Below are 26,947 nucleotides of genomic sequence, written 5' to 3' on the forward strand. Positions count from 1 at the left end.
CTGCACCCCGCCTTGCTAAACCCACCTTTAGGCTATGCCGAGCCGGAGCACGCCTGACCGCGGGTTCAAACCAATTAACAAACAGCCTTCTTCTTAAAGAAGCTCTCTCTCTCTCTCTCTCTCTCTCTCTCTCAAATAGGAGCACCAAGCCTGGCACGGACAACTGTGTGTGTGTGTGTGTGTGTGTGTGTGTGTGTGTGTGTGTGTGTGTGTGTGTGTGTGTGTGTGTGTGTGTATGTGTGTGTGTGTGTATGTGTGTGAGGCAGAGAGACATGGGAAGGATGAGGAAGAGGATGTGGAGGAGGTGGAGGAAGATCAGACATGATTCCGTAAGACCTCCATGGTGATCACAGAGTCTGATTTTGACCTCCACCAAGGTTATGTTTTCCGTGCAAAAACTACTGACCCCATTTTCACGGAAAGGTGTAGCATGGGTCAAGAAAGAAATCAGTACAGTTTGGAGCGGCTCTAACTCACAGGGCACCTGTTTTATCACAAATGTTTATCATTTTTGCTACAAGATTTAGCCTTGGTGGAGATTTGGGCTTTCAGAGTGTCCTGCTAGTCAAATTACTGTAAGCTATGTCCAAATTGAAACAATTTCCTCAGTGTTGGTATCTCAGAGTTATAAGCCAAGCTATACATTCAAATATATATATGAACCTATGTGGTACTTAATTTGTCAGATGGAACTTGACACCTACTTAGACTTAGATACAAAGTGTTCCATATATGGAGTGGAAATGAGTCTATAATGCAAACTAAGCAAAGTGCCACAGAAATGTTCCAGTGAATGATTTAAAGAGTCAACGGCTGTTCAGCACTCTGAGAAATGAACAGAGGGCAGAGGGCAGCTATATTTCAGGATGGAAGTCTGTCTAATCCACAGATGAATTTATAAGCACAGCACAGGGGGAGGGTGTGTGTGTGTGTGTGTGTGTGTGTGTGTGTGTGTGTGTGTGTGTGTGTCTGAGCCCGGGTCACAAGCCTGTACCTGCTTAAATAGTTCAACGGGAACAGGGTGGTTGCCTGATCTTTCTCTCTCTCTCTCTCTTTCTCTCTCTCTTTCTTTCTATTTCTGCTCCTTCCCTGTTGCAAGCAATGCACCATGAAGTGACATGGCTGATAATATTAGAAATGATTAACATAACCGTTGTTAGAGTACTGGAATATTAATGAGTTCTTCTGAATGAGGAATGAAGCGAATGTGCAAAATGTTTTAAGTGATAAAAGGGAAAGTTTGTCTGTTTGTTTCCTCATAACACTGATGCAACACACAGACAAACACACACACACACACACACAGAAGAGAGAATGAGAGATGCACACCTCATAATTGCCATGTCCATCATGATTTATACTCTGATAGTAGGTGTATGGCTCTACTAGGCAGTGAGAGAGAGAGGGGGGCAGGTGTGTGTGTGTGAGCGTGAGAAAGAAAAGTAAAGGTGAGTTGTGTAATTTAAATGTAAAATGTGTGATTATGAGAGGTGTGTGTGTGTGTGTGTGTGTGTGTGTGTGTGTGTGTGTGTGTGTGTGTGTGTTAGTGGGGTGTGGAGGAGTCTGTATTTATTTATACAGTTCTGTGTATGTGTGAACACTTGGAAGAAGGAGCTTATGTTTATGGTTGGATTATTTGGGAGATAGACATGGGGTGTGTCTGTGTATGTGTGTGTAAGTGTGTTTGTGTGCATCTACAGTAAGAGAGTAGAAAGAGAAAGCCATGTTTATGACTATGCTATTTGGGAGATGTACTTTGTTGAATAGCCAGACTGTGATGTCCATGTGAATAGTATGAAAATTAACAGGTGATTTCTCCCAACAAGAACTAGATAGACAGATGAAGAGAAAGAGTGGTCACATCCTCTCTCGCTCTCTCTAACACACACACACACACACACACACACACACAATGTTCCTCTTCTGTTTCACTGGCAGTTCAAACCACAAAGAGCAGTACCATCGCCCACACAGGTACACACCATCCTTCAGAAATAATAAAACACCTTGCAAGCTTACATGACTTGATGTGTCCATGAGTTTAAACCTTTCACAGACACACTGACTGGATATCCCACCAATTTTCTGGTTTTCCCATGAAAGACATCTCACACCTTTAATTACTGATTGGGGTGACAGGTTCACGTTCTGTGGCATGGTAACAAAATAAACAAAATAAAGCACACAGACAGACACCCACACCCAAGCACAAAGTGTTGGAGTGTGCATGACTGAGTGTGTGGTCAAAATTGCAGCTAGATGTGTACTAAAAGACACACACACACACACACACACACACAAACACACACACACACACAGACATACACACACACACACAGACATAGAAACAGACACAGACACAGACACAGACAGTGACACACACACACACACACGCACATAAACAAAAAATATAATCCTAACTTTTGGCTTGCTTACTAACACTTACCACCTAAGTAACGCACAATAAAGCACTTGCTTGCTCTAAAACAAGTCCAAACACACACTACAACATAGTATTTACAACAAACAAGGGCAGTATTCACAACATGCAATGAAGTATATGGGCCATTTAAAATAGGTGATTAGGTGTTTGATTCCTGAGTAGCTTTGCACTGATCTCACCATGACCAGTAACAATGGTCACTGATTGGCCCATTGTTGTTCAGACATGTAAAACACTGAAGTTTATCTGCACTATTAATGTGCTTACAAGCCATCCATTACTAAAAGATCCAAAGGACCCTAATTAGATGCTTTCATGTTAAACTCATGATATAAATGCATAAGACCATCAAATGCAGTGACAGTTTATTACATGCTGGTGATGTAAGTAGCTTGTTTTATTGGCGCCTGATAAGAACGTGATTAGTACCTAATAAAGGGGCGCTTGAACATTGCAGTCAACAAAAAATAAACAAACAAACCAAAACTAAACAAAAATAACTAATTGCCGCAGTTTGTTATTTTGGTGGTCAGAAGTTCTTTTCCATTCAATCCAACCCCCCACCCCAAAAAGAAAATTCTGGAACACGCCACCAATGCCAAACATGAACTACAGAACTGCATATTATTTCTAACCCCAAGTCCCCATCACACACACACACACACACACACACACACACACACACACACACACACACACACACACACACACACACACACACACACACACACACACACACGCAAACACGCACATATATACACACACACTCCTTGTTCCTCTTTTTTAATCCAGTGCAATTAAAGTGTTGTTTCCTAAGCTGGAGGGGGGTGGCTCGCCCGTGTCCCACCGCTGGCCCGGGTGACATGCTTTTCCAATCAGCACACACTCATTCCAGGCCCCCACATGGTCTCCATTAGCCATTTTAGTAAATACAGCTGATCTTTATTGGTATTTTCATCAAATAAATTGTAGTGTTTTAATGAACCACATCAGGGTTCTCTATCAGTAAGAGAGAGAGAGAGAGAGAGAGAGAGAGAGAGAGAGAGAGAGAGAGAGAGAGAGAGAGAGAGAGAGAGAGAGAGAGAGGGGGAGGGATAGAGAGAGTGAGAGGACAGGGAAAATGAGGAAAGGAGAGAATGGATTTCACTTCTGGAACTTCCCCTCACAACAATACTTGTTAGGAATAGAAAAAGGAGCAGGGTGATAGCCCAAGTTAGCGATCCTCAAGCCGAGTGAAACACCATACTGCTGGATCGGCTTACTAGAGCCTTTCACCATGACGCCAGCAGAGCTCTGAGATGGGCATAAAGTTACGCTTTGCCTACAGTGTGCTTCTGAAGTGGCAATATGAGTGACAGTTGACATAATGTTTCCAATCATGACACTGTTAGGAAGTTGGAGTATCTGTTAGCAAGAGTGCAAACAGCTACTGTTTTATGTCTCACAGAAAAGCGGTTGCCAAAGCTGCTGTTAGGTCATGAAAATGAAAGCTCTATCTTCTGAAAAACTTGAAGGAGAAAATTATTAAATGAATGAAAATGAAAATTGATCACATTTGGACACTTGATCCTTGTGCTTGCGCTATCGCTTCCTCCGCATCCCACAGAAGACCAACACTCAACACTGCAGCAAACACCCAGTTTGTGTGTGAGATAGGGCTACAAGAAATGAACACGAGAAAAAGGAGCCTGTTTTTATCACAAACAGATGACAAACGCTGCCCTGGCAAGCACTCCAGTCCTGGGCTAGAGAGAGAGAGAAGGAGGGAGGGAGAAACACTGGGTGCTGTATTGATTAGATTGCTGTTATTTTTTCTCTCTCACTCTGTTCCAAACAAAGAGGCCCTATGACTGTGTTTGGAGCGCCAGACAATAGTATCGACTGATGGCACTGAGCATCAGTCTCCCCGTGCCAGGATGCTTGTTTTGTTATCTTAGTGGTGAGCTACTTGCTGAACGTGTGAGATGAGAGAAAAAAGAGGGAGAGGGGGGATGAGAAAGGGAGAAAAAAAAGAGAGAGAAATGAATAGAACAAGAAAGAGAGGCATTAAGAGAAGTAGAGAGAGAGAGACAGAGAGAGAGAGAGGGGGGGAGAAAAAGGATGAAAAACACAGAAGGCCCATGAGCATCTATCATCGCATCATAAAGGCTGACATGGCTTATTGTGTAGGGGTAACAGTATATCTGCTGCTGGATTAAATCAAAACTCTGACCTCACCCTCTTCTGGAAAATTACAAACCCGCCAAAGATGGAGAATGCTGTCTGGGGCAAAATAGCCAGGAAAAGCCTGCGTCCCGGGTGTGCTGTTACTGAGCCAGAGAATAGGTCTAGAAGGGCTTTTGCCCGGTCCAAATGGCAGCCATTCGTCTAAGACAGGATCTATATCTCACAGACCCTCATAACCCAGCACAGAAATTAGCGCAAGGTTGACAATGGCATATAAATGGCAGTTTAAGTTCATAATGAATACCTTGCTGATTAAATTCTAATAACTATAAATTACGCTCAAATTTATTGGTAATATTGGTAATAGTAATTATAATTCCAAATACATTTTTATATACATTTTATTATGCCAAAAACTTTCCCATGGTAACAATGCATTATTCATTGGTTGCATCCACTCTCTCGCTGAATATGTTATTTTAACAACTGAATAATGTTCTCAGAATAGCATCCAGCATTATGTCTGAATTGATAAATCTATAACATTTTTGAGAAAATATCAATAAATATGATGCTGACATTACTGAAATAACTCAAGCAAAAAAATAAATCCTTCTGAGAATCTTTTGACCTAAATGTGGTGAACTTGTGACCCCTAGCCCCAGCGCTGGCGCTAGAGTCATTGGTCTCTCTTCTGTACGTGGGAGATCCTACAGCTGATATCTCAACAGCCGCTCAGCCAAACCCTCCACAGGCCAAGAGCCTTAATGCAGCCGCCGCTACCCACAGCAGCGCCAACCGGCTGCGCAGCATGTGACGAGCCAACCAGGAGCTATAAAACAAGGGAGAGTGACTAGGAGCCAGCAGTGGGTGTCCGGGCTTGTCCAGCGGAGGTAAAGGGACGGCCCTTAGACTCTAAGCCATGGTGGCGGTGCTCAGGTAAGGGTCCTGCCTTGGCGGGCTCAACCCAGTTAATGACCATGAATAATGTCCGCTGCTTAGCCTCTTTGTCTCGTCTCCGTGGCCAGTCTAATCGGGCCTGACAGCCAGCTTTGCTCTTTTATTAACTCTACGTCACTTGTAATCAGTGACAGTGAAGTCAGGCGGCAGGACAGGGCAGGGCCAACTGGGCTTGTGTGAACTCTAAGCTCTTTCTCCCTCCCTCGCTCTTGCTCTTTCTCTCTCCCTCCCCCATCTCTCTTTCCCTCACTCCCTTTCTGTCTTTCTCTCTCTCTCTCTCTCTCTCCCCCCATCTCTTTTTTTGCTAGCTCTCTCAATCATTGCATTTATCTAGTTTTTGCTGTCTCTCTCTCCCTCTTCAGTTTCTGCTTGCATACACACACACACACACACACACACACACAATTCATGTGTGTGTGTGTGTGTGTGCCCCTGTGCGTGTGTGCACTATAAAGCCCCCCGCATGATGAAACGGGCCACTGTATGTGGGTCAGGTCGCCCAGCAAAGCCTTATTGATTTTCTCTCCTCTCTCTTGTCTGTGGCCCAGTCGGAAACCCTCTAATACGCGGCCCGCTCTCGGACGCAACTCATGTCAGAGCGGTCATGCTTTGCCAGACCCCCCAACCCCCCACCTCTCTGCCTCGCGCTCTTTTTCTCCCTTTTCTCTCTGCCCATCCTGGTGTCCCCTGAATTGGCAGACAATGGAGTTGTTTGATAAAGAGACAGGCTGACACTCCGACAGGCAATTTGGGAGTAGTGAGGGGAGGGGTGAGGGTGTGTGTATGTGTGTTTGTGTGTGTGGGTGTGTGTGTGTGTGAGAGAGAGAGAGAGAGAGAGAGAGAGAGAGAGAGAGAGAGAGAGAGAGAGAGACTGTTTGTGAGAGGAATTCAAGCCACTCCTTTAAAAGAATGTAGCATCACCCATATGTTCGTCTGGGCCTGCTGCACACTCATTGTAGTGGAAGGATTCTGCTGTTTATGTGTATATGTGTGTGTGTGTGTGTGTGTGTGTGTGTGTGTGTGTGTGTGTGTGTGTGTGTATGTGTGTGTGTGTATGTATGCGTGTGTGTGTGTGTGTGCATGTGTGTGTGTGGATGTATGTGTGTGTGTGTATGCGTGTGTGTGTATGTGTGTGTGTGTGTGTGCATGTGTGTGTGGATGTATGTGTGTGTGTGTGTGTGTGTGTGTGTGTGTGTGTGTGTGTGTGTGTGGGGGGGGGGGGGGAGGCTCTTTTAGTACACATCTAGCTGCAATTTTGACCACACACTCACTCATGCACACTCCAATCTGACATCCAATCTGAAACATAATGCCATTTTATGCTTCACAGGCTCCTGGAACAAGTCCGTCGTTCACTGGACCTCCCTCTGCCAAAACCTCAAACAGAACCCAAGAGAGATGACCCTGTCAAATTGAAAGATACTGTCTAAACAACACACCACAAAATATCCACCAACTATATCTGCCCTTGACCCTTGCAAGGTTTTAATCTCAAGCAACAAGCAAATGAGAAGCATGGACAACAAAACAAGGCATGTCTCAATTCCTTTGCCCAACAGTTCCCCTTAAAAAGTTATGAATCGATTGTATTGTTTTGATTAAATCTAAAAAAATATCGAACCTGCATAAACACAGGTCACGCAATGAATATCCTGTGACCTTTTAACCTCTGAAAGTCTCTTAACTACATTTGAAAATCCCAATAACTGAATAATTGGAATCTTGAAAAAAAAAGGCATCGCTAGGCATCATCCCAATCCAATACAGTCAGTGTGGAGTCTATTCTCACTGGCAGCCAGCGCTGATCTGTTTGGAGTGGGAGTAGGAGTGAAGCACAAGTCAAAAACCGGTGGAGAAGCAGGCAGATGTGGGATCGCACAGGAACTCTGGAGCATACTGTAAGCTGGACTGAGCGTTGTGTTGCTGAAACGTGTGGTCTCGAGGCGAGCAGCTATTTTCCTCGCATCGGTCTCAACAGGCATTTAACGCTTTCATTAGCCTGTCTGTTTTTTATCACTCCACGCACTGTACGCTGTAGGCCTTCTCTCAATTACACTCATTTATGACGGACAGTAATTACATTCAACTCAGCTACCTGAGAGGTGGGCACACTGTAAATTAATTTGGAAGTTTCTGTCTTTTTTTTCTCTCTCTCTCTCTCTCTCTCTCTCTCTTACTTTTCATTTGGAAGTAATGAGCGCTGTCTGGCGTTACGCAATATGTCCAGGGGGCAGAATTCACATGCAAGGAAACTGACCTCATGAGGAAAAGAGACAGAATTTAAAGTTCAGAGCAATTTCATCGCGCCAGAAGATAGAACATGATATGTGACAAATGATGGTAAGTATGCACATTGTGAGAGTGGAGACGAGCAGGGACGAGGCTGCTAGTGTTTCATTAAAAGACAGCCAGTCCCTCCTATGAGTATAGAAAGACAGACACGCCAGAGAAAGACAGACATGCTACACCAGTTTCACAGACTTTCGCTACTCTAAAATGCCATGACAAATTTGTATCATGTATCTTGAATTTTGATACAAGTTTTATAACTGGGAATTATGTGGCTTCCCCTGGTTAAACAGTGAACCTTTTGAGGATATGTTTTATGCTATCAAAGCAAATGGCAAATTAAGTTCATATCCTCTGTTTGTTATTGTAGTGATGTTTACTATTATCAGAAAAGACACACTCAGCTGTATGTGTCTGATAACGGCATACTGCGACTATAAAGGTTCAGACAAACAAAATATACCGAATCAGCAAATGTGCATTTGGCCGCTGACCTTATTCCGGCACCTGACCCAAATGACTGCAGTACAGTGGGTCTTAAAACCAATATGTTTTAATCCAGCATTGTGGCTCTCAATGCAATTACATTAACACATTAAGAAGGTTGTCATCTATAAGGTTTGCTCTTGTTAAGTGAGTTTTTTACCCCCATTCCCTATTTGAAAGTATTTTGCTGAAACACTATCTCCTCCATCATCCTCTTCAACTGCAAGCCGTTGACCTTTCCAGAAAGGGGCCCGTTTTTTTCGGGATCCATTTTCCCTCTCATTACATTTTACTGCCACGGCTTCCCTATCTCAGGTGCGCCTGGCATATTTATACAACCGTTTTTTTTTTTTTTTTTTTTTTCATTTACTCTTAGCGTGGAACAGCTTACTCAGGACTGTTTATTGATAGGTCCTGAGAGGTACATTAATAAAATGGGCTTTGGGGAACGGGTGCAGATTGTAATGCTCGTTTTGTAGCGCCGAAACACTCACAGCAACTAATTACCACTTTGCCTTTATCAAATCCTATTCCAAGATATGTTGCTCTTTTTGTTTTAAGATACCCACAAGCTATGGGTGACTTTAATAGGACAAATGGGACATTTATCTTCTACTTGGGCTGAGAAAAGGCAGAGCCACTGAGGAGAGACAGATATTTTCAGCCAAACACACTGAGTCAAAAATGAAATTCTGCATGCAGCAAGTACAGTTATCTAAGTAAGTAATCTTTGGATACATAGATATCACATGCCATTTTGATATGCCATGTACACTGTACACTGATATTCTATTCCAGAGGTGGAAAGACACATGCTTGTAAATGCATATAGCCAAAAAGTTTTCCAAAACTCAGGTTGAAGGTCATATGATGTCAAACCATGAGCCCTTACGTCAGCAGTGGTTTGGCCCTGGTCTTTCTCTTAGAGTGCATATCCAAGACTCTGTCATTTATGAATAAATACTGTACAAACAGACACCTTAAAATAGTAAAACATTGTTGATACAAGACCTCAATGGCCCTACAATGCTTCAGCGTGTGTGTGTGTGTGTGTGTGTTTGTGTGAATGTGTTTGTGTGTTTGTGAATGTGTGTGTGTGTGTGTGTGTGTGTGTGTGTGTGTGTGTGTGTGTGTTTCAATGTGTTTTTTGTCCCTGTTCTCACCATCGCTGTTTACCCACAATATACAAGCACAAACACCTGTACAAGTGAATAGTGAAATAATAAAACCAAGACAAAAGACAGCTTAACTGAACCTGGAAACAGTTTAACTTTCTTGTATAAAGTATTGTACTGTATCTTGGGTGCTCCTTGTTGGTGCCCCCCCCATTCCTCCCCTATCTTTCTTATGCCCCCCCCATAAATGCACAAATAGGCTGACACCAGACATAATTTCACTGCATTTCTTACTTCCAGTAACTATATGCATGTGACAATAAACTTCCTTGTATCCTTATATCCTTGTAGATTAAGACTAATGTTTGACAATAAACAGATGACCTACAAATGAAACAAATGGAACCTAAAACACAAATCATGAAACACAAACATAAATATATTACAATGCAGTAAACAGAAACACATTCTACTTCTTTATCCAAGCCCGCAGTGTTGATCTGCAGAGGCCCTTTGCAGACCATAGAGCGGTGACATAGAGACTTCCCCAGTAAGTTTGGCTGCAACTGGAGGCACGGGCTCGCCTGTGTGGTGGAGGAATGTATATCTTGACGCACGACTAGGTCACCTCATTGTTCATGTGTGTATAAACACTCGTGCTGTGATCACAGAGGCCATGCTTGAGCTGCTGTGTAGAGTCAGTATGTGAGTGTGTGTGTGCCTGTGTGTGTATGTGTGTGCCTGTGTGAGTGTCTGTTTGTGTGAGTGAGAGAAGGAAAGAGAGAGAGAGAGCAAGAGCGAGAGAGAGAGATAGAGAGATAGAGAGGGAGAGAGAAAGAGAGCAGAGAGAAAACAGGAGGTTCTGGGCTCTCTTCGTAAGAATGAACTAATCCAGCTGACCCTGACAGGGTGCATTAACTGTATCAACAGAGCCCTGCCTTGCTTCTGTGTGCTTTTCCTCTCCAAGCAAAAATGCCCTGTGATTACTCATCACACCGTTCAGGTTACTGTAAACGCAGATCGCGCCCAGTGAGCAGTGAGCAGGTCCAAGGACAAGCATGGAATCCAGTAGCATACTGTTAAAACTGCACTGCATGAATGCACTGACACGGAATGTCCTGCCATGACTTCTGTGGAGAATGGTGGACAAGGAGAGAGAGAGAGAGAGAGAGAGAGAGAGAGAGAGAGAGAGAGAGGTGGGGATAGAGAGCGGAGGGAGAAAGAGAGAGGTGGGGTGAGGAGAGAAAGAGAGAGACAGAGAGAGAGAGAGAAAGAGAGAGAACATATGATGTGGACACACCTCACCTACACATCTTAATGAGCTTTTTCGCATACAGAGAGAGAGAGGCGGATGCACACACAGACACGCAACACAAAATGACCTCGGTGCACTGGGCCCACTGAATTATTAACTGAGGCGCAGTATTCATTAAAAGTTCAAAAGAGACGGAAGTTAATGCCTACTCGCTGAAAGTGCCATTTGTTGACACAAGCCTGCCCTGGCCCGTGGTTGTGTTAATGTCTAGTCCGGTTTACAGAATTCCGTACAGATTGTGTAGTAGTACTGGTCAGCTGATCAAGGACGTCTTATGTAGACATTGTTTTTTCCTTTCTACCTCAACAGAGAAAGTCAACGCAGTTCAAGACAACTCCATTCAACTTAAACTTCACAGAGGTTTTTTTTGCCATTTTGTTTACATGCATGGTGATCCAAAAATCACAAAACAAGTTTGTTTTCTTCAGGGAAGAGTTTCAACCATTGCAGGAGCTGTGCATATTCAAAACACATAATCACATAAAGTATGTTTGAAGTTGGACGCTGATTTTAACAGATTGGCTTTCCCTACCCCTATGGCAACATCAAACAGAATGCGCAAACACAGACTCGCTTACAAGGGGGGGGGGGGGGCAGACATGGACGCTAAGCATCTGCTCTTGAGTGCATGTCAACTGCATAAACAGGATCTCGTTGTGGGAGTGTATCACATCGATGAGAACTGTGCCCGTAGGAAAATGAATAAGTTTGTGCGCCGGGGTTCAGAGAAAGTCAAAAGTGAATGCGGCGTTAGTCAGTCACTGTTGGAAGGCACGGTGGCAAGATGGGGCTTCATCAGGATGGGCATCGCTATCCATCTCACTGTGCTCCGCTCTGCCACTGACAAACTCACGCCAAGGGCATATGGGCTGACAGGACAGGGACATGTACCCAGCCATGACATCACCACCCCTGCTAATGAACACAGACCAAGCAGACAGAATCCAGTGAAAGACAGAATGCAGGGGGCAAAGAAAGATGGCATATTTTTAGCGTTTTTTAAAAAAAGTTTCTATTCCTATAGTTGTCCAATTGTTCGTTTCCTAAAGCGATCTGTGTGTGTCTGTGTCGTCTGTGTGTTTGTGTGTGTGTGTGTGTGTGTGTGTGTGTGTGTGGAGTCATTCGTCTGCTAATCAAAGGGAGATTCACAGGCTCTCATCAGACACATAATAAATCCTTGTCAAGCGATGCTGCCTTGACATGTGAGCGCGACCCCATTGGTGAGCAAGATGTTCTCTAAATGTTCCCCATGGTCCCAATCCTCCTAAGATCATGCCCTAATGATGACCCAAGGCCCATTTCTGATAATTATTTGCGGTGCCCTTTCAACAATCATTCCACTTCTTTGCACAATTTTTCCCCCCTCCTTCTGCACGCCCAAGATGGCTGCTTGCATCTCTTGCCTCGTAGACATAATCTTTTGGGGACACATTAGTTTGCCTGTTTTATCACGCGTGGCAGGCGCGCTGCATTCAAAGAAAGCAGAAAATTCTCTAACACTCTTATTTCTTTCTTTTCTATGCATATTAAAAAATATCATGCTCAGCAGACTTCTTTCCACCTTCTCTCTCGCTCTCTCTCTCTCACACACACATTCTCTCTCTCTTTCACTCTCTTTCTTGCTCTCACTCAGTCTCACCATCTTTATATTTGGGGCACAGCAAAGCATGTTCCCAAAAGCAATGCTGGAGCTTCAAGCGACTGCATACAACACCCCAAAACACCCACCATCCCAGACTTCCCCCATTCACCATATGCTCTTTGATAACTGTGGATGTCTTCAGTTACAAAATATCCAAAGCTATGACAAAGCAAGCAAGTGCACTGAGAATTGCATCAATGATATTATACTGTCTTGGTAAAAGAACAAAAATAGGCCACCGCTGATAGAAATACTAAAGGAAACAAGTGACAACTGCTAAGTAACTCCAACAGTGAGTTCACTATTGGACAGGACTGCAGAAAATGATTGAAAATCTCCCAGACTTCGAGTAAATCTGCCTGCTAATCATTTGTGTTAAAGGCTTAATGTGTCATACTGGCACATCACTTCTGACACCCGATCTTCTGACAGCCGTTTAATGCGACAAATGAATTATATTAAAAATGCACCACAGCACATTCTGAAAGCTTAATTCTTAATATATTTGAAATTCTCTCATCAGACCCTAAGACATTGGACTAAGGAGTCACATTCATGCATCATATAAGATTTATAGTTTATCATATGCATGTTACAGGCAAGGTGGTTGGGTCTTAGTGCATGCACGCAGTGCAAATGGATGTTGATTATAACAACAGTACAGCCAGAATAAAAGCTAAGAAATTATGAATAAACAAACTCCCCCCCAGCCCCCTCACAAATCATGGCGGCTGTGATAGAATTGTCAGGATGCTCACAAACACTGGGCATGTGGCTCAGAAACAAATATTGGAAAGGCACATTAGACTTTGAGTAATCTAGACATGAATAATGAATCAGCCTTCAGGTTTATGTATTTTTCCTTGGCATGGACAAAGTTATTTATCACTCAATCTTTTTTCGAGGTTTAAATATATGACAAAATATTTTGACATTTTGATGGTAAGGGGAGCTAGGCTTGGGCCAAATAAACATTTGCTTAATCAATCACTTGTTCCTGCTTCAAGGATTACCTCCTACAGTGACTTTCCCAACTCCTACACGATAATGCAAAGGAATCTCCCACCAGACTGTTTGGAGGGGAAGAAAAGGTTGTTTACGCATCACTTGCATTTGTGGTAATCTTTACAAGCAGTGCAAGGCCATGTAGTGCTGTGTGGGCTTTAACCACAGCAGTGTTTCATATGACCTTGTATATTCCTCTGTATATTAAAATAAATCCAACTTTCTTCTTCTCCAAAACAATAAAAAAAGAAATCCAGTTAATTGAACAGCTGGGTTCTGATAAAATGTCACATGTGCTGAAGGAAAACAATTTCTATGCATCTTACAGAGAATGCAAAAAAAACACTCCAACACATTTAATCAGCTAACATTGATATTACTTCTAGCAATTAGGAACATGCTGATAATGATATGAGTTTTCTGCTGTAAATAATTATGCTGCCTTCAGGCAACGCTTTAATTCTGCACTGTATCTATAAACAATAATCAAACCACCGGGCGAAAGTTGGAGCTTTTTACTCGAGCGCTCCTCTTGTTTGGCTGTGTTTTGGGAAATGCTGAAGGAGCCCTGTGGAGAGGCCGGCGGGAGCTTTGACCTTCACAAAAGGTCCTGAAATGGGCACCTTTTTCTTTTCCAGGAGTGAGAGAGAGATGGAGAGCGAGAGAGAGAGAGAGAGAGAGAGAGGGAGAGGGAGTTTGTGTGTATGTGTGTGTTTGTGTGTGAGAGAGAGAGAGATTGTGTGTGTGTGTGTGTGTGTGTGTGTGTGTGTGAACATCACTAATGATGTTTATGAGAGACAAACCCAGCCTGTCAGCCCAAACACGCTGATGCTCTGCTCTGTTCCACTCGACTCTACCCACATTCTGCTGTCCTCTGTCGCCCTGTGATGGGCAGGGGTGTAGAGAAGATGTCAAAGTTCCCTCATCGCAAAACTAAAAAGAAAACTCCCTCACCTCAGCGTCCTGTCAATCCAGCCCTCCTTCAGCCCCCGTGCTGCACCCTCAAACACACGCTCCAGCTCTGCGGCCCATTGATAGGTAAACAAAACACTTGGCAATAAATACGCTTGCAGAATGGGCCCCAAAAGTCCAAGTTGGAAACACTATTTCACATCTATATGTAACAGAAGTCTAGAAGGCGTTGCATTTGTTATGATGAGATGGAACATCTACGGCTCCAGAGGACATGGAACATACAGTTGTACAGCAGAGCAATGAATGAACATGGTGCACAGCAGCAGGACACAAACTAATGTCTACCTCCTTGACTGCTGCCACCTCTGCTTGGGCCCTGTAAAGGGAATGGGGGCGTATGTGGCAACAGCTGCAATTGAGGCAGCCCGCAAGTCACTAATGACTATGGTGTACATCTAGGGCCTCATGCTGTCGCTGCTTAATTGTTTGTACAAACTTACCCTCGTTTCGCCATTAAAAACATGAAACCCCAATGTTATGGCACAGCCGGCGCTTTGGGTTGCCTAATTGTGGCACAAACATTTAAAATGCACTGATGGTGTGTTTGTTTCTCCCTCAGAGCCAGTTGTGTACAGTGTCTTGTGGCATGCAGCTTGGCGCACTGCAATCAGCGCACAGTCAAAGCGGAAATCGGCTCCATGTTGAATTAAGACCAGCTTCAGAGTGACTTTATCTCACCCAAACATTCAGACTGAAACATATTTAACACATGCGCGCACACACACACACACACATACACACACACACACACACACACACAATGATATTTCTCCAGAGGCAGGGTTACTGTAATTGACATTCATAAAAGCGGTGTAACAGAGTGTAACTCTGTGTGTGTGTGTGTGTGCAGTCAGAGGGGTGGAGACTGTTCCATCCTTGTAATGTATTAATGATACAAATGTTACAGGGTTACAGGCCATTAGGTTGACTTCTATCTGGTGCTTCAGACCCACTTTCACCTTTGGGTATATGTTCACCCCACACTATTGTGATGTGTGCTATGGATTTGCATGTGCTAAATGTTGTAGCAATCGCTAAAGACAAATCCAGCCCTTTCTGCCTTTCAGCAAAGGCAATCCAATACCATTGACAAGGACTAAGGAAACACACACACACACACACACACACACACACACACACACACACACACACACACACACACACACACACACACACACACACACACACACACACACACACACACACACACAAGCCCAGTGCTGACTTTCCTAACGGTCTCATATGTGACTCAAGACTGCCAATGTCAGAGGACTAAGATGAAGAACATAATTACGAAAACGTATGAAAGCTGCAACCGGGCTTGAGATTAATTAGCCAGCTGTCAATACTCATCAATAGCCGATTAACAAATGACACATTGCCCAATGAAGGCTATTGATCCCTAGCACATTGTATAGCATTAATAAACCAAAGCTGCCCCTTTACAGTAAATAGGAAAGCTGGCCGTAATACAGAGGGGAAAAGACTTTGCCGTAATACTTTTTTTGGGATGTATTTATGTTAATTTGTTTGGATTTCTAAAGGGCAGATCATGTTTAGTTTAACATGTCAAGATACAGTCCAGGGATTTGCCCCTCTGGTTGTTCACCATAAACACCTAATCTCCTTTCTCTATAGTCACACAGGCCTGTAGATGATTATTTATTTATTTCATTGTCAAAGAGGATTACAACAAGAAAATGCACTAGTAATTTACCAACACTTTTCAAAGTCTCCCAAAACTCAATTCTCATTTCTACAGTTGTGGAACAAAATGGCATTGAACCTAAACGTGATATCACAGAGAATCCGAGCACGTCTGGACTAGGCACTGAAGTTATGTTCTATTGCAGTCCACTGCAGGTTTAATGCCCCGTAGACTTGAGTTTGAGGCTAGGTGGGGCGACTGCTCTCTCCCTTTGCTTCAAGTTCCATTCATAAATGCTTTTCTGTTTTCTTTGCTTTGTTTCAGTTCATTTAGTCTGAATGGGCTTTATTCACAAATAATATCTTACTTGTCAACAACGTCAAACGTCTAGATTCCAGCATAAACATCCCCAGTTGGCTTCCAATTAGATATTCTATTCACCTCTTACTTTGTATGAATTCAGGCTTGACAAATGAGCACAATGTAAACCAAAAGAGGTGCTCGATCTAAATGAATGGTGTCACAGGAGAATACGTCAGCGCTTTAGCCCCTTTATGGTAATGATAGTAATGAACACTTAGATGAAAGATGAACAATTGCTGTCCCACAGTCCGATCCTTATGCAGGTTAATTAGGTAAGATAACATCATTAACTACTCTCATGCCAGCATGGAGAATTAATTGGATAAGCCCGACATGGAACGCAGATTCAGGTCTATATTTAATCGCTTAAATGATCAAGGACAACCGTGAGAGAAGGACTGTGGTCCGTAGGTGAATGTCTTATTTAGGCCCCATTTGCAACCAGTCAAATGTGCCTTGAGATAGTGCTGCGCCGGATCACTTCACAGATGCAAATGCAATGGAACACTGTGTGATACATCAGAAGTCAGTGCCAAGATTCTGAATTTATCCACCCATGTTTGAAGTCCTAATATCACATGATTAACAGTACTAAAAAAGACTTGAGTATAACTGAATCAGATATTCTTCGTTTTGACCTTTCCTGTCATTATGATTTCTCTACATTTGCAAATTTTAAAACATTGTTCTATTCCATTCATCCAGGCATACACCTACCTTATAAAGGAGAGACTCATTTCACATCACTTACTTTCTTGATCTACAAATAATAGGCAAACAATAAAGATTAGTTGCCAAGGCAGTTCCGCGTGTCCATGTTTTGTTAATTAAAAAAAAAGAAAACATAAAGTAGGTCTAAAATATTCAAATATACACACTGCTATGAACAGAATGGAATCCATGTCAACACCTTACATGAAATGAACACACACACAGCATAATTACAACAGATTTTCACATTTCGGTAATTAAAGTGTTGACATGGTAATACAAAACTACTAAAATAATTAATTTGCAGAATTAAATTATCAAGCAGAGCATAGCTCTCTCTAAACATACAGTAATAAATATCAATAGCAATCTAATATTTATAATATACCTTTCTCACGTAAGTAATCAGTCTCTACTGAAAAGGCCACCAATGGCCTAATCTTGGTTATCAATAACAAAGCTACAGTTGTGTTGGTTTAGAGGCAGACATTTGCTATGTCTGGTACCCATTTTGCAGTGAGCAATCTGCTGTTTTGGTGCCTATTCCTCACACCAGATGTTTTGCTCCTCTGGTTTACCTTTGTGTGAAGTATGTTTATATATGAAGTCTTTTAAATAATGTATGAGGAACCTTTGTATGAATGGTCAGACTGCGTAATAGATGTTTACAGACCTATGATGGGTTACCTTAGATGGGACCACATTACTGAGATAAATGTTGAGAAAGCAACAAAGCCGTTGAACATGAGGTCACTTTCACTACATGGTGTTGGCGCAGAGGGGGTTCTGAACAGTGTTACCTCAGTATCACTCAAATAAATTATAGAACAACTTTGAGTGTACAAACGGTTAGGCCATCTGGTTAGTGTGGCTGTAACATTATCTCTCTCTCCCCAGCAGTTGCCAACGCTTCGCGTGCGTGCGCAATGGACCCACAGTAGCCTACTTTCTCTCCTCCTGGGTTGAATATCAAACCCTGTTAATTTTCGAAAGTCGAATAGCAGCCTAGTGCTCAATTTAAGTATTTAACGGCACACGAACAACTTCCTAGAATAAAATTGTTATTCCTTTACCTTATAAGGAATAAGTTATCACCTTCATCCTCAAGTCTGGTGACATGGACAACCATAGCCTAACATTAGCCACATAGGCAGTCGCAGGAGACCAGGCCCACACTTTACCAGGTAAATTCACTTTCATTTCAATGCAATTATATACTGCTTTTAATACTTAGTATTCAATTCAATTCAATAGTTCAGCCTAATTTTACAGGTTTACCTTCTGAGGAGGTCATGTGATGAAAGCTGTAGCTTGTATAGCATGTGCTAATGTAAGGAACTTTTCAGAATTATGCAAAGCACTGAGGTGAAAACATGGCAGCATCGAAATAGCTGTATGTTAAGCAGGACTTTTCAGCAGTTTACTTACTTAGCATTACATTAGTGAGTAATAGTAAAACAGCCTACTTTTAGTATAACCGTCACTATTCCTGTGTAAATGACCAGACATAAAGGTTATCTGATAGGCTTGCAACTGAATTGACGCACGCGCATTCATTGCATTGTTGGCATGTGGCCATGCTTTACCAAAGCTTTACCCCTTGCACTCGATTTTCGTATGAGCCAGTGAAATATAAAGGTGGATGACATGGTCCCATGATCACACTGTATGATAAACGGTGAGTCAATGCAAAAAGAACTTTGTTTTTGTTATTCCTGAATTGTTCAAATTGGCTCATGATTCTGTAACCTTAATACCCCGTCTTGTATGATGACAATGACTGATAACTAAGTACTGTCAACAGTTTGCCACATGCACATACTAGGCCTAGTTAACACAATATAATGACAGAGAAGCCGCGCCAGTCAACCCTCCAAGGGTGATTCTGTCATTAATTACAATCTATGTAGCTGTGTAACTGTATGTAGCTCTTTATAGTGTGTGTGTGTCTGTGTGTGTGTGTGTGTGTCAGCGTATGTGAATGTGTATGGGGTGCTAACAGAAACAACTGCGGTTGAGAAACTGTTGGCTATCCCACTTTGGGTTGAGAATGTTTGGCACCCAGTGGCTCATAGCTTTTATTACCAGTCATGTGGGAACTCTTGCAAGCATCACCGTTTATGATTTCAGAAAATACCTCACCACCCATTTAAATGTTACAGTAAATAAGAAAATAAATCACCCCAATTAGAGGCATGATTGTAAATATGAAAATTGTCACCACAGCTCACATACTGTTCTGGAAGTGCAGTGAAGTAGCCTAAGAGTTCTCTGCTTTCCTTACCCTCACATGAAAGCATGACAGATCTCCCTGGAAACTCAAGTGAGAGGGCTTTATGATGTCATGAACATTTATTTGTACAATCTCCATTTTCTAAACCAGGTGGGATGGTGGTTGCGGCAGTGTTATCCCCATTCAATCTTTCTTTTTCATTTGCCCAGGCTCAGCGATGGATCATTTTCACACAGTTACTACAGTGAATGTAATTTGAAACAATTACCAAAACACAGACCCCACTTGTTACAACAGACGTTTCTCATCGCGTATACAAAGCGCAGATTCAATAGCTTAACATGGTTTTCAATCACACCCAGTGGAACGGTGTTTGGTGTGAAAAAGTGTAGCATTTCATCGTCGCTTGCATGGTATAGGATAATCTTTCCCATTTCGCCTGGGGTTTGTTTTGCTAATTCAGCAGAAACTTGTGAAAGCCATGTGAATTACCAGTGAGGGAATGGAGGGAAAGATAAAAGCATAAAATAGCATTGTATGAGATGTAAATGAATAAACTCTTGGCTTAAATAATGGCATAAATTAGTTCTTGTGATGATTGACAGAGCAAGCCTCTGTGATGTTATTCATGTAGGTGCATTGCTAAGATGATGATGTTGTCACAAACACTCTGGGGTCCTGGAGGAGGGCTGCACATTCATGGCTGATTAGTTGAAAACATGTGTGTGTGTGTGTGTGTGTGTGTGTGTGTGTGTGTGTGTGTGTGTTTGTGTTTGTGTATGTGTTTGTGTGTGTGTGTGTGTGTGTGTGTGTGTGTGTGTGTGTGTGTGTGTTTGTGTGTACCTGTGTGTGGGTGTGTGTTTCAAAAGCACAGCACCAATCCATAACCTAAAAATAAGCCCCTGCATTTCTGTGAATGGTTTCACTGGAATGTTTTTTGTGAATTGTTCATAACAAGGAGGAGCAAAGGACTGCACTTCTGAGTATACTTGCACATGACACAAGGTTATCTGGGGTGGATATACAGTACTGTCTATTTTGCAATTGAAAGGATGTTGTGTATTAAAGGGGGATTGTGTAGTTGCCTCTTACCAAACTTAGAAAACATGTTTGAACACATAGTAAGATATTTGTATGTGTGCGTTTTCACACCTTGTTACTGTAGACAGTTTCCATTCTGTTACTAATAGCTATTATGGTCGTGATAAAAGAAAATTCTGTAGGGTTTTGTTTTATTTACACATCAATATGGTATCCTTATAGTGGTGACAGTCCATCATGTCCCTGTTTTGCTGTGAGTTCTAACTAAGGTATTTCTGATGCCTTTTCTCTTTGTAGACACACAGCAACAGCTTGGACCTAAAGAGATGGACACATTTGGCAGTGTAAGTAGACTTTCCATTATAATGCAAGGTCAGGTCCTTACCTCACAGTTTTCTATTAAGGTGCTGAGACGGGGGGCTGACCGTTGACATTTGGCATTCTGTGAAAGTGCTGGGGAGATCTCAGTGGGGAATTGAGCTGTGTAGAGGCCAAAACCGTGACACTGGGCATTCTCAAGGAACTGGAAAAGAAACAAAAAGGCTCTTCAAAATCCCAAGCTGTTCCCATGATCCCATAGAGCACTCTGATCCGGCCGTATTTCCAGATCCTCGGATTTATGTGTGCAAGAGTACATATTTTTGTGTGTGTGTGTGTGTGTGTTTCATATGCTTCCCCGTTTAACATTCCTTAGCAGGAAGCCTGGGAGTTTTGCAGCATTAAAGAAGTAACAATGGGCTGTCCTCTACTAATGGTATAGGTTACTGATTATGTAATTTCAGTGCTCTAGCCAAAAAAAATGGCCAAACTCATATCTTTAAACATTCTTCAGTGCACAGATACTTTATGGCTATTGATGTTACTTGTTGTGACATTTTTTTCATCATGACAAAGTTTTTTTTTCTTATTTCAAGGTTCTATTTTTTGCATCCTTAATCTGTTAGCATCAAAGGGGCACACATGCATAAATAATTGACTAATTCACTTAAAGGGGCCAGGGTAGATTAATTAAGTCTGAATACTAATTATGTTTTTCTGTCCCCAGCAAGCGACGTGGTTGTTGTTCAACACAAAGCTATTAGGTTGATCACAATTATAAGGCGGGATTTGTAAAAACATGGTTCTAAAAATATTAAAGGACCTGGAGAAGAATTTGTTTTGATGTAGCAAAAATTCTGCTTTGCTATTATAGTGTTTTGTGACTATTTGTTATTTTTCACCATATCTTTGGAAATAGTCACATTTTAATTGTATCTCATGATATAATAGTTACATAGTTTGTTAGAATTATATGGCCACTGTTTTTGATTAGACTTTTTTTCAATATCAATATTTAGTTCCTGTGGTTTGACTGTGTGTAAAACCTTTTGGCTTAAAGTCTGCAAAGACAAAACCAATCCCGTATTGATTTTGTGGTGTGTTGGCACCTCTCAGTCAGATTAACCCGCCAGTAAAACACTGGAGTCGATTTATATGAGCTGTTGCCTTCTACTTTTTTGCACTGTTTCTCTCACAAGATAGACTGGGTAATTAGTAAACAAGTCACAAGTTCCAACAACAAATAACAAGTTGTTGTCACTTACACAAATAAACAAGCGACCAAACAAAAAACCTATTGGGTTAAAAAAAACAAAACCGAAAAAGACTGATAGTTGGATTGAATTGGTTAGGGGAGGATAGGAGAATACACACTGTGTACAAAACATAGCAAAACATAGCCGTTGTCTGGAACTGACTGATATGGAGGGGGTGGGCTTGTGGCCTGTGCATGCATGAGGGTCTTCGTCTAGAAGTGGTGGCTTTCTGACGCGAAGGATGTGGTCTGTCGGTGCCTTTGCCCCCAACTAACACACATACACACTCCACCCACCCACCAACCCCCTTGCCTGAACAGATAGGGGTGAGAGAGGAAGAGAGAGAGAGAGAGAAGGAGAGAGAGAGAGACAGCTTAGAGCGGAGAAGCTTGTTTACGGCGGCCGAGAAGAAAACAGCCAGACATAAATGAAGGTTGACGGTTTCATGAAGCACAATTGGTTGATCGCAGATTCAATGTGACTGCCCTGAACTGGGCGATGATCCGTACAGTATGCAAAATTCACTCTCTGACTGGTCGGAGCCCACCAGCCCCCTAGCAGTGGTCTTCCTTTAGCCCTCGTCGGCTTGGCTTTGAATGGAACCAGAACTGAACAAGGCATTGTTGTGCCCAATTCTTTTTGACAACAATCACATTCTTTTAGAAAAAAAAACTTCATAGATTTCTCTTGTTATCAGTGGTAAATGATTTTTTCATACGCTTTTCTCTCGTCTTCCTGTCCCAATCTGGATGCAAGCATTACATGTATGTGTGATGCAGTGTCTGAAAGAGAGAGAGAGGGGGGCAGGGTTTCTTTTTTAACAGCAGGGTGAATGCTTCTGGATGACAACAGAATGAATTTAGAGATTGTTCTTGGTCACGTGGCACGGAATTTGCCTGGCTCATGATTCGATAACAGCACCCCTGAATTTAATATATTTATGTTCATTGGAAAGCCATGTCAGAAGGAATTTAGCTGTCTGCACTCTAAACAGTGTGTGATATTGCAAGTATTGTAACTGTTGCTCAACATTCAGGAATACAATTTGGCAGAACATTTCTCTGGTTCTATTTGAATGCTACCTTTTTGGCAGATTACTGTTTAGTTATGCTGATGTCAAACGTCAGCCATTATTGGTCATAGCACATGGCACCTTCCAGTGAGAATTCCTGGCTAAGAGACAGAAAATGGAAGTCATTGCATATTCACAACTAAATTTATTTTGAAAATGGTTTCAGAGGTTTCAGAATTAGGCTTCCTTGCCAAAGTGTCCAAAAGCACTTTGCCTGGTAGCAAGTTGGTGGTACTTCTAAATCATGGATATTCCATTAAGGACTAGAGGAATTGAAGTTGAGGCAACATGCAAATTGCAAATGTGTTGACATTTCAAGCAGACAGAACTAATTCATTTGAAATGTAAGATATGAGCGACTACATTTCTTGACCAGCACCGTGCAAAATACATTTACATTTTCTCAGAAACAGGTGAAAAATATTACCCATACAAATGCAAATATGCAGAGCTGAAATCTACCGCTGATAAATCTTCTTCTAAAAAAAAACAATTACATCGTTGTATGGCAATAGGTTTGATGAATGTGTACATGGTTACAGAAATAGATGTAAGGCAGGACAGACGTTGAAATATAGGGTTATTGTATACTTTCAGGGCATCCCTTATATACTTTTCAGTGTGAATTCAGCCAGCACTTTTCATCACTTCTTATAAGGCCTGACACTTCTGTCTGGCCTATTATAATGCCTGCATTACATGGTAATTAATTTCAGCGTCTCTTGTATTTTTGCCACCCTCTTTTTTCTTAAAAAAAGAGAAAGCCTCAGTCTCAAGGGCAAAAACAGTGATTTCAAAAATAAAGGCGAGCCTTCCGCCCACATTGCGCTAATTTAATGATTAATTACACAAGTGAAACAAAGACCAGCCCCATCGATGTCTCAATGCATCTCAAAGAAAGTTGCAACACCCTCTGTGAGATCTCAGTGATTTTCACTTTCAGAAGTGTTAATGCTAAGTTGTTCTAGCATCAGCCATCAAAGATTAAATGGAAAAAATATCTCACAGAAAGGCATAGCAAATTATTCAAAACATTAAAATCTTCTGTTGATGTGCATGTATCTAAGTTTCGTAAGAACTGTGCAAATGCTAACATTGTCAAACGGTTTCCCGATACGCTCACCAGACTGTGGCATTGCATGAATACTGTTGTATTTATAACAAAATCTCAAGCTGATTATTGCAAATTTGTAGGTGATTACTTGTGCATGCAAGGTGGTAATTTGTAGTATTTGCAGTTATTATGTATTTATTTTTTTTGGTTCTATAATAATGATTATAACTAATAATAACAACTTCACTAATTCACTCATTGTATGCCTCCACTAAACATGAAGTGGCCCACATGTTACAAACATTAAAAATAAGGCAAATGAAATGAAAAATAATGAAATTCTAATCTCCACAGTTTAATGTGTCTGGTCAGTGTTTAAGTCTAACTGTTGGAGAAATTGATTGGAACGCAGTGGCAAAGAAAATGGGTTTTAAATAAGTCACAATTAGATAACCATTAATCTCTGTGGTATAAATGAATGTCTTGCTGTAGGGCTTGCTGAATGTAAAAACAGATTTACTAAAAAACTCTTTCTTTTCAAATCGCAATGTGTCCTCTGCCATTTCTTAATTGCTACTTCATCTCGGATAGAAACTCATCCCTCCATTAACCTCCCTTTGCACCACTGGAAGTGCATATTGTATACACACACACACACACACACACACACACAGTGTCGATACCGCAGTTGTGCCATTCTTCCAAAACTCTGTGGGGTTGGTCACTTTCTCTGACTGTGCTGAAAGGGCCTCAGCAATGTTGTTAATGTAAATTGGTGTGACAAATGAACTCTGTAATGAATTCATAAACACCATCGGTCTAATCCCCCTCCCTCACACACACAGACACACACACACACACACACACACACTGGGGAGAAATAAAAACGTATAAGATGAGAGAAATGCCCATGGATATTTTAGAGACTGAAAGGAGGGGCGAAGAAGAGAGAAAAAGAAGAATAGTTCTGTCACACATATGTCTAGAGCTCTGTATTCTTGCATGTGATGTGTTCTTCTCACTTGGTGTCAAATGGTGGCTGTAGGTTGGAGAAGGGAGTCTGAACTGATCTAATCTTAGCCCCTGTCAGAGTTCACTGAATCATGGCAGACTTATTTAAGGCAAAGTCACAACATTGCTATGATTGAGTGAAATCCGTCCCTCCCCTGCTGGAGGTTGTCTCTGAGATGTTAACGAAACTCAGTTATCGCTCATTTAGTGAATTGAGAGGAAATGGTGTTTCTGTGTTTCGTGTGTGTGTGTGTGTGTGTGTGTAGGGGAGGAATATGCTTTTCCCCCCGAAGTAAACAACATATTCTTGTTTTGCCTACTTAAATCACAGTTTTCTACAGCTAGTGCAAAACTAAATCTTTAGTCTGTGTCAAAGTTACTTTGAGAGCATGTTTGTGTTCTGAGAGGAGAGATGACTTTGTGGACTGACATGCTTTTAATTTAATTGGAGAGAGCTTGCTTCCGTGTGTGCTTCCTAGCCTGCATGCTGGGTGCGCAATGTGTTTGTGATGATTTGCATATTCATATGCAGAACATATCTTTCCATTCTCACGTAGCTTGTATAAAAATGCATTTTTTTAATTCTAGGAGAGAGTTGTTTCCCTTTTAATTTTTTTAAAAAAAGAATAAGGCGAAAGTATTTTAATGTGACCTTCATTATGCATTCGTGTCAACTTTTCTTATCTATTTATGATTATTTTTTTTTCCACTCCTGTTGTTCAATTAGTGCTTGACCCCTTTAGCGGCGATGTAAATTAAATGACATTTCAGTGTCGTCCCATATTTAAAATACTGCGTTAGTTGCGGATCATAAATGATGATCTTCATTCTGCAGCTAATTTATTCATTTAACAATTTCCCTCCAGAAGTTGGAGCAGAAGGCTCAGAAGCAACCTAAGCAGAAGAAATCCAACTCGGCTGAATTTCTGATGGGTGAGCCTTGCTTGATGAGTTATTGCTCATAATTTGTGTAAGGATTAATTAACTAATTACAGACAAATGGCTTTGGGCTAAATTTTGCTCTTGCTTGTCAGGGCGCAATTTGTAATTATTTTAATCATTTCTTCTTCTTCTTCTTCGTGCTCTCTCTCTCTCCCTCTTGCTCTGTCTCTCTCTCGCTTTCCTCTTTTTCCCCTCTCCTCTCCCCCTTCAAGATTCGTTTTTAATTTGAACCTAATTGTGTTTTAGTGACATTCGAGGAGGATGCGCTTGAGTATTTTGGGGGCAGTGGAATCACTAGAAGGATTTTTCTGCTGTCATTAAATATGTTTTGGAATGCTCTTCTTTTTCAACCTTTGTCTCTCTCTCTCTCTCTCTCCCTCTTTCTCGCTTTTCCTCTTCTGACAGGGGAAGAGGAGGAGAGAAAAACTTTGGAGGGCATCGAAAACCCTGCCTTCTGTGGCGACGGCATGGGTGCTGAGGGTGGTGGTAGCCGTGGCGACAGCGGAGGTGGTGGTGGTGCCGGCGTTGGCGGCTCGCAGGATCCTTCGTGGGCCGTTAGGCCGACAGTGTGGAGAGAGATGCGAGGTGACAGGCAGGATAGCACCCTTGCAGCTCAGCAACAACAAACGAAGCTGCAAGGGCCTGCCAATGCAAGAGGTGAAGCTTCACTCTTCGTTAGCCTCAAACGGCTCTGACAGCGGGCTCTGTTCCTGATCTAACCTTTTCGTTTTTTTTTTTTTTTTTTTTTTTTGTTGGGGGTGTGTGTTTGTTTGAGGGTGTGTGGGTGGTAGGGTAGTAGGGGGGTAGAAATGTTTCGGGGATGGGGTGTGGTTGTAGGATGGCATGGTCTGATCCAAACATTCCAAAGCTGGGTACGTGCCCTAACAAGTTACATGAAGGTC

The sequence above is a fragment of the Alosa alosa genome, chromosome 16 (genome assembly GCF_017589495.1).
Source record: "Alosa alosa isolate M-15738 ecotype Scorff River chromosome 16, AALO_Geno_1.1, whole genome shotgun sequence".
Taxonomy (NCBI): Eukaryota; Metazoa; Chordata; class Actinopteri; order Clupeiformes; family Clupeidae; genus Alosa; species Alosa alosa.